We start from the raw sequence: 7,621 nt of genomic DNA, 5'->3' as shown, positions 1-7,621 counted from the left end.
TATGATGAAAACAAGACATCGTGACCGGAACACGCGAGATGATCGTACGACTAGAGTGCAGCTTGTTGTAAGAAGTGGCCGTACCCAATATCGACTTTTGCCAGGATCGATATAGCAGTAGTCCGAAGGAAGAGACAGGACAGGAGAGCCTTTATTATGAATATTAAAATGACTGTACTTTTGGTTAGACAAATGTTGGGGTTGCACCAAAGCCTGTTTATTCCAGCCAGGCCTCTTACGATATCAAATGGGCAACTTTGAGAATATGCACTCCAAATAACTGTCTCAATTTCAGGACCATGGACAGGGTCATTGCTCTTGACACGTGTTCCCTGAAGTATGAAATGCTACATTTGGTATGATATTTATTAATTTGTGAATGTCCATCACCCATTCGTATGATATGTTACAAATTACAGTTCATATTATATGTTACGAATTTGCAAAACGTACAATATGTTATGAATTTGCTAAATGTATGATATCTTTACGAATTCAAGCTAGGTGGCTAAGGTTAGCTAGATGGCAAACGTTAGCTTTGCTAGGGTTAAGGTTAAGTTTAGTGTTAGCTAAAAGGGTTAATGTTAGGGTTAGGGGAGGGTTAGCTAAGATGCTAAGTAGTTGCAAAGTAGCTAAAAAGTAGTAAGTAGCTGAAAAGTTGCTAAAGTTGTCCGAGATGAGATTCAAACCTTTGGGTTGCTTGATGTTCGTGTGATATGCTCACCCCGACCAATCACCATACCTTTGTTTTTGCCTTAGTGACCATCTGTCTTATGTAACCATATCTAACATAACATATCATACTAATTTGGGTGTCCCGGATTTACCTTTACTATGTTACGTCTAGTCTATGAGACCAGGCTGTGATATTAAGTTACTGATGCCTCAAAGATGTTGGCAAACATCTGCACCCTGTGACGTCTGCTTCCAACTCATACCCTCAAACATGTAGATCCCCTGAACGCAGATCCCAATGACCTGAATTCTAATCACCTGTTCACACATCTGTATGTCATTATCCCACACTATTTAGTTCAGTTCTTTGCACCCCATCACTGTGAGGTGTTGTTTGTTTTGTGACACACAGCTTTTTGAGTGCTGGGTTTCCCATGAATGATAGGCGTTGTTAGCGAGGCAGGCAAAAACTATTCCCAGCCTGGATTTCCTGTTATCTCCCTATTGCCTGATCTCCCGGACGATGTTACTAGCCTTTTCCCTGCCTGTACTGTTGCCCTTTTGGACCCCCTGTGTATGACCTTCTGCCTGCCCCTGGACCCAGCTACCATCCTCCTCCTGTGTATGACCTTCTGCCTGCCCCTGGACCCAGCTACCATCCTCCTCCTGTGTATGACCTTCTGCCTGCCCCTGGACCCAGCTACCTGCCTCCTCCTGTGTATGCCCTTCTGCCTGCCCCTGGACCCAGCTACATGCCTCCTCCTGTGTATGACCTTCTGCTTGCCTGCCCCTGGACCCAGATACCTGCCTCCTCCTGTGTATGACCTTCTGCCTGCCCCTGGACCCAGATACCTGCGTCCTGTGGTCCTTTGCAATAAACACCTGGTGCGCCCTGCACTTGAAACCAGCTCTCTGTCTCCCCTCGTGTTCATTACTCAACCACTGATGGAATGAATGCACAAAATCATTTCCAATGTTATGTTTTTTATTTTCACATTAAAATACTAAATATCTGTTACATTGGAATCTTAGTCATTACAATACCCCAATTAATTAAAAAAACAAAATAAAAAAACAAAAAATTATCATCCTATACATAGTGTAGACAAGATTGTATGACATATGATCTACTCAGGGGGAAAGGCAGATAGGCTTAAACATACACAGGTACCTGCCAAAATAATGGAAACACTTAAGTAAATGAAAGGGAAAGGTGCATAGGTGCAATGAAAGGGAAAGGTGCATAGGTGCAATGAAAGGGAAAGGTGCATAGGTGCAATGAAAGGGAAAGGTGCATAGGTGCAATGAAAGGGAAAGGTGCATAGGTGCAATGAAAGGGAAAGGTGCATAGGTGCAATGAAAGGGAAAGGTGCATAGGTGCAATGAAAGGGAAAGGTGCATAGGTGCAATGAAAGGGAAAGGTGCATAGGTGCAATGAAAGGGAAAGGTGCATAGGTGCAATGAAAGGGAAAGGTGCATAGGTGCAATGAAAGGGAAAGGTGCATAGGTGCAATGAAAGGGAAAGGTGCATAGGTGCAATGAAAGGGAAAGGTGCATAGGTGCAATGAAAGGGAAAGGTGCATAGGTGCAATGAAAGGGAAAGGTGCATAGGTGCAATGAAAGGGAAAGGTCAGTTGCACAACTGAATGCATTCAACTGAAATGTGTCTTCCGCATCTAACCCAACCCCACTGAATCAGAGATGGATAATATGTATATTGAAAGCAGGTGCTTCCACACAGGTGTGGTTCCTGAATTATTTAATAAGCAATGAACATCTCATCATGCTTAGGGCCATGTATAATAAAAAGTCTGGCCAAGTTATTATTTTGGCTTTTATTTTGGCTACCATGGCTATAGGATGACAATGCCTCAAATCTTCAGGGCATGAATGGGCACTGAATGGTTTGATGAGCATGAAAACGATGTAACCATATGCCATGGCCCACTGTCACCAGATCTCAAACCAATTGAAAACGTATGGGAGATTCTGGAGTTGTGCCTGAGACAGAGTTTTCCACCACCATCAACAAAACACAAAATTATGGAATATCTGTTGTGTTGTGACAAGGTATTAAGAAGATAGCCCTATTTTGGTCCATATTATGGCAAGAACAGCTCAAATAAGCAAAGAGAAATGACAGTCCATCATTACTTTAAGACATGAAGGTCAGTCAATACGGAAAATTTCAAGAACTTTAAAAGTTTATTCAAATGCAAAACTATCAAGCGCTATGATGAAACTGGCTCTCCACATGAATGGAAGACCCAGAGTTACCTCTGCTGCAGAGGATAAGTTACCAGCCTCAGAAATTGCAGCCCTAATAAATGCTTCAGAGTTCAAGTAACAGACACATCTCAACATCAACTGTTCAGAGGAGACTGTGTGAATCAGGCCTTCATGGTTGAATTTCTGCAACAAAACCTCCACTAAAGGACACCAATAATAAGAAAAGACTTGCTTGGGCCAAGAAACACGAGTAATGGACATCAGATCAGTGGAAATCTGTCCTTTGGTCTGGAGTCCAAATTGGAGATTTTTGGTTCCAACCGTCGTGTCTTTATGAGACACAGTGTGGGTGAACGGATGACCTCTGCATGTATATTTCCCACCGTAAAGCATGGAGTAGGAGGTCTTATGGTGTGAGGGTGCTTTGCTGGTGACACTGTCTGTGATTTATTTTGAATTCAAGGCACACTTAACTAGCATCACTAACACAGAATTCTGCAGCAATACACCATCCCATCTGGTTTGGGCTTAGTGGGAATATCATGTGTTTTTCAACAGGACAATAACCCAACACACCTCCAGGCTGTGTAAGGGCTATTTTACCAAGAAGGAGAGTGATGAAGTGCTGCATCAGATGACCTGGCCTCCACAATCCCCTAACCTCAACCAAATTGAGATGGTTTAGGATGAGTCGGACCACAGAGTGAAGGAAAAGCAGCCAACAAGTGCTCAGCATATGTGGGAACTCCTTGGAAAAGCATTCCAGGTGAAGCTGGTTGAGAGAATGCCGAGATTGTGCAAAGCTGTCATCAAGGCAAAGGGTGGCTATTTGAAGAATCTCAAATATAAAATATATTTTGATTTGTTTAACACTTTTTTAGTTACTACATGATTCCATATGTGTTATTTCATAGTTTTGATGTCTTCACTACTATTCTACAATGTAGAAAATAGTACAAATAAAGAAAAACCCTTGAATGAGTAGGTGTTCTAAAACTTTTGACCGGTAGTGTACATGTTATAGATCAAATAATGAGCAAGATACTGTATTTGTCTGAAGAAAGAGTGTAAGTAATCTCAGGATCTGCACAGTGTTCAAATAGCCCTTGTCTCTTTTTACAGCGCCACTGATATTCAAGTTGAATAGTCCTATTATCTATCAGTAATAATAAAGGAAAGAAGATAAGGCAAGGAGTCGTTTCAAGATTTTTGGGACATCTGTGGACTGTGGTGCTGGGTATAAGTTGCCCCTAATGACTGGCCCAAGGTTAGATATTTTACTATCCTCATAATTGTTAAGGCTAGGATTTGGTGTTGGGTAATCAAGGCCTGTATTCATAAGCGTTTCAAAGTAGGAGCGCTGATCTCCGATCAGGTCCCCCCCTGTCTATTCAATATAATGTAAAGGCAAAACTGATCCTCGATCAGCACTCCTACTCTGAGTTGCTTTTTACAGGCCTCCCAGGAGGTTGGTGGCACCTTAATTGTGGAGGACGGGCTTGTGGTAACGGCTGGAGTGGAATCGGTGGAATGGTATCAAATACATCAATGGAATGGTATCAAATACACCTAGATCTTTGGTGGTTAAGGCCATTTCTACCTCAACACGGCTAGGTGGGCCAAAGCATTGTATCTGCATTAGTTTTCAAGATGATCGGCCCCTAGTGAGTGATTAGCTGGTTTTCACATATTGTGTATATTTATGTATTCTGAACACATGTCTGTTTGTTGGCAATGTCAATTCTTGCACATCTTTTCAAAATACTTCACTAGCTGGGCATTCCAGCTGTTTTTAGAGAAGATTGAATTGCAAGATATGCTATACAGTGCCTTGCGAAAGTATTCGAACCCCTTGAACTTTGTGACCTTTTGCCACATTTCCGGCTTCAAACATAAAGATATAAAACTGTATTTTTTTGTGAAGAATCAACAACAAGTGGGACACGATCATGAAGTGGAACGACATTTATTGGATATTTCCAACTTTTTTTACAAATCAAAAACTGAAAAATTGGGCGTGCAAAATTATTCCGCACCCTTAAGATAATACTTTGTAGCGCCACCTTTTGCTGCGATTACAGCTGTAAGTCGCTTGGGGTATGTCTCTATCAGTTTTGCACATCGAGAGACTGAAATTTTTTCCCATTCCTCGTTGCAAAACAGCTCGAGCTCAGTGAGGTTGGATGGAGAGCATTTGTGAACAGCAGTTTTCAGTTATTTTCACAGATTCTCGATTGGATTCAGGTCTGGACTTTGACTTGGCCATTCTAACACCTGGATATGTTTATTTTTGAACCATTCCATTGTAGATTTTGCTTTATGTTTTGGATCATTGTCTTGTTGGAAGACAAATCTCCGTCCCAGTCTCAGGTCTTTTGCAGACTCCATCAGGTTTTCTTCCAGAATGGTCCTGTATTTGGCTCCATCCATCTTCCCATCAATTTTAACCATCTTCCCTGTCCCTGCAGAAGAAAAGCAGGCCCAAACCATGATGCTGCCACCACCATGTTTGACAGTGGAGATGGTGTGTTCAGGGTGATGGGCTGTGTTGCTTTTACGCCAAACATAACGTTTTGCATTGTTGCCAAAAAGTTCAATTTTGGTTTCATCTGACCAGAGCACCTTCTTCCACATGTTTGGTGTGTCTCCCAGGTGGCTTGTGGCAAACTTTAAACAACACTTTTTATGGATATCTTTAAGAAATGGCTTTCTTCTTGCCACTCTTCCATAAAGGCCAGATTTGTGCAATATACGACTGATTGTTGTCCTATGGACAGAGTCTCCCACCTCCGCTGTAGATCTCTGCAGTTCATCCAGAGTGATCATGGGCCTCTTGGCTGCATCTCTGATCAGTCTTCTCCTTGTATGAGCTGAAAGTTTAGAGGGACGGCCAGGTCTTGGTAGATTTGCAGTGGTCTGATACTCCTTCCATTTCAATATTATCGCTTGCACAGTGCTCCTTGGGATGTTTAAAGCTTGGGAAATCTTTTTGTATCCAAATCCGGCTTTAAACTTCTTCACAACAGTATCTCGGACCTGTCTGGTGTGTTCCTTGTTCTTCATGATGCTCTCTGCGCTTTTAACGGACCTCTGAGACTATCACAGTGCAGGTGCATTTATATGGAGACTTGTTTACACACAGGTGGATTGTATTTATCATCATTAGTCATTTAGGTCAACATTGGATCGTTCAGAGATCCTCACTGAACTTCTGGAGAGAGTTTGCTGCACTGAAAGTAAAGGGGCTGAATAATTTTGCACGCCCAATTTTTCAGTTTTTGATTTGTTAAAAAAGTTTGAAATATCCAATAAATGTCGTTCCACGTCATGATTGTGTCCCACTTGTTGTTGATTCTTCACAAAAAAATACAGTTTTATATCTTTATGTTTGAAGCCTGAAATGTGGCAAAACGTCGCAAAGTTCAAGGGGACCGAATACTTTCGCAAGGCACTGTATGTGTAGGATATACTGTGTTGGCTAATATGTACACGACTGTTCAAAAGTTTGGGGTCACTTAGAAATGTCCTTGTTTTTGAAAAAAAATGTCCTTTAAATTCATCAGAAATACAGTGTAGACATTGTTAATGTTGTAAATGACTATTGTAGTTGGAAAAGGCAGATTATTTGATGGAATATCTACATAGGCGCACAGAGGCCCATTATCAGCAACCGTCATTCCTGTGTTCCAATGGCACGTTGTGTTAGCTAATCCAAATTTTTCATTTAGAAGGCTAATTGATCATTAGAAAACCCTTTTGCAATTATGTTAGCACAGCTGAAAACTGTTGTTCTCATTAAAGAAGCAAGAAAACTGTCCTTCTTTAGACTAGTTGAGTATCTGGAGCATAAGCATTTGTGGGTTCGATTATAGGCTCAAAAATAACATTCTTCCGAAACTCATCAATCTATTCTTGTTCTAAGAAATGAAGGCTATTCCATGTGAGAAATTGCCAAGAAACTGAAGATCTGGTACAACGCTGTGTACTACTCCATTCACAGATCAGCACAAACTGGCACTAACCAGAATAGAAAGAGTAGTGCACAACTGAGCAAGAGGACAAGTACGTCTAGTTTGAGAAACAGACGCCTCACAAGTCCTCAACTGGCAGCTTCATTAAATAGTACCTGCAAACACCAGTCTCAATGTCAACAATGAAGAGGCGACTCTGGGATGCTGGCCTTCTAGGCAGAGTTTCAAAGATAAAGCCATATCTCAGACTTGCCAATAAAAAGAAAATATTAAGATGGGCAAAAGAACACAGATACTGGACAGAGGAACTCTGCCTAGAAGGCCAGCATCCCGGAGTTGCCTCTTCACTGTTGACGTTGAGACTGGTATTTGCGGGTACTATTTAATGAAGCTGCCAGACCAGAGGTGGCAGAACGGAGTGCTCGGGTTGGGGTATAGGGTTTGAGCATAGCCTGAAGGTAGGGAGGGGCAGATCCTCTTGCTGCTCCGTAGGCAAGTACAATGGTCTTGTAGTTGAGGGACATGGGAGTTCTGATTGGTTCCAAGTTTGGCAAATTTGCCTGAGCAGAGTGTTGAAATATACTTATGAGAAAATGTGCAAGAACTGAAGGTGCCAACAAATTGTTCGGTCATCATAAGAATGTTGTACTCTCATATATTTAACAAAAAATGAGCTCCTCCCTCGACGGGGATCGACCAACTTCACGTTTTTTGGCTTCGCCCCACCACTTATGCAACACTGTAAG

Source organism: Oncorhynchus masou, chromosome 9 (genome assembly GCF_036934945.1).
Source record: "Oncorhynchus masou masou isolate Uvic2021 chromosome 9, UVic_Omas_1.1, whole genome shotgun sequence".
In the NCBI taxonomy this organism is placed as follows: domain Eukaryota; kingdom Metazoa; phylum Chordata; class Actinopteri; order Salmoniformes; family Salmonidae; genus Oncorhynchus; species Oncorhynchus masou.
This window is presented reverse-complemented; position numbering follows the sequence as displayed.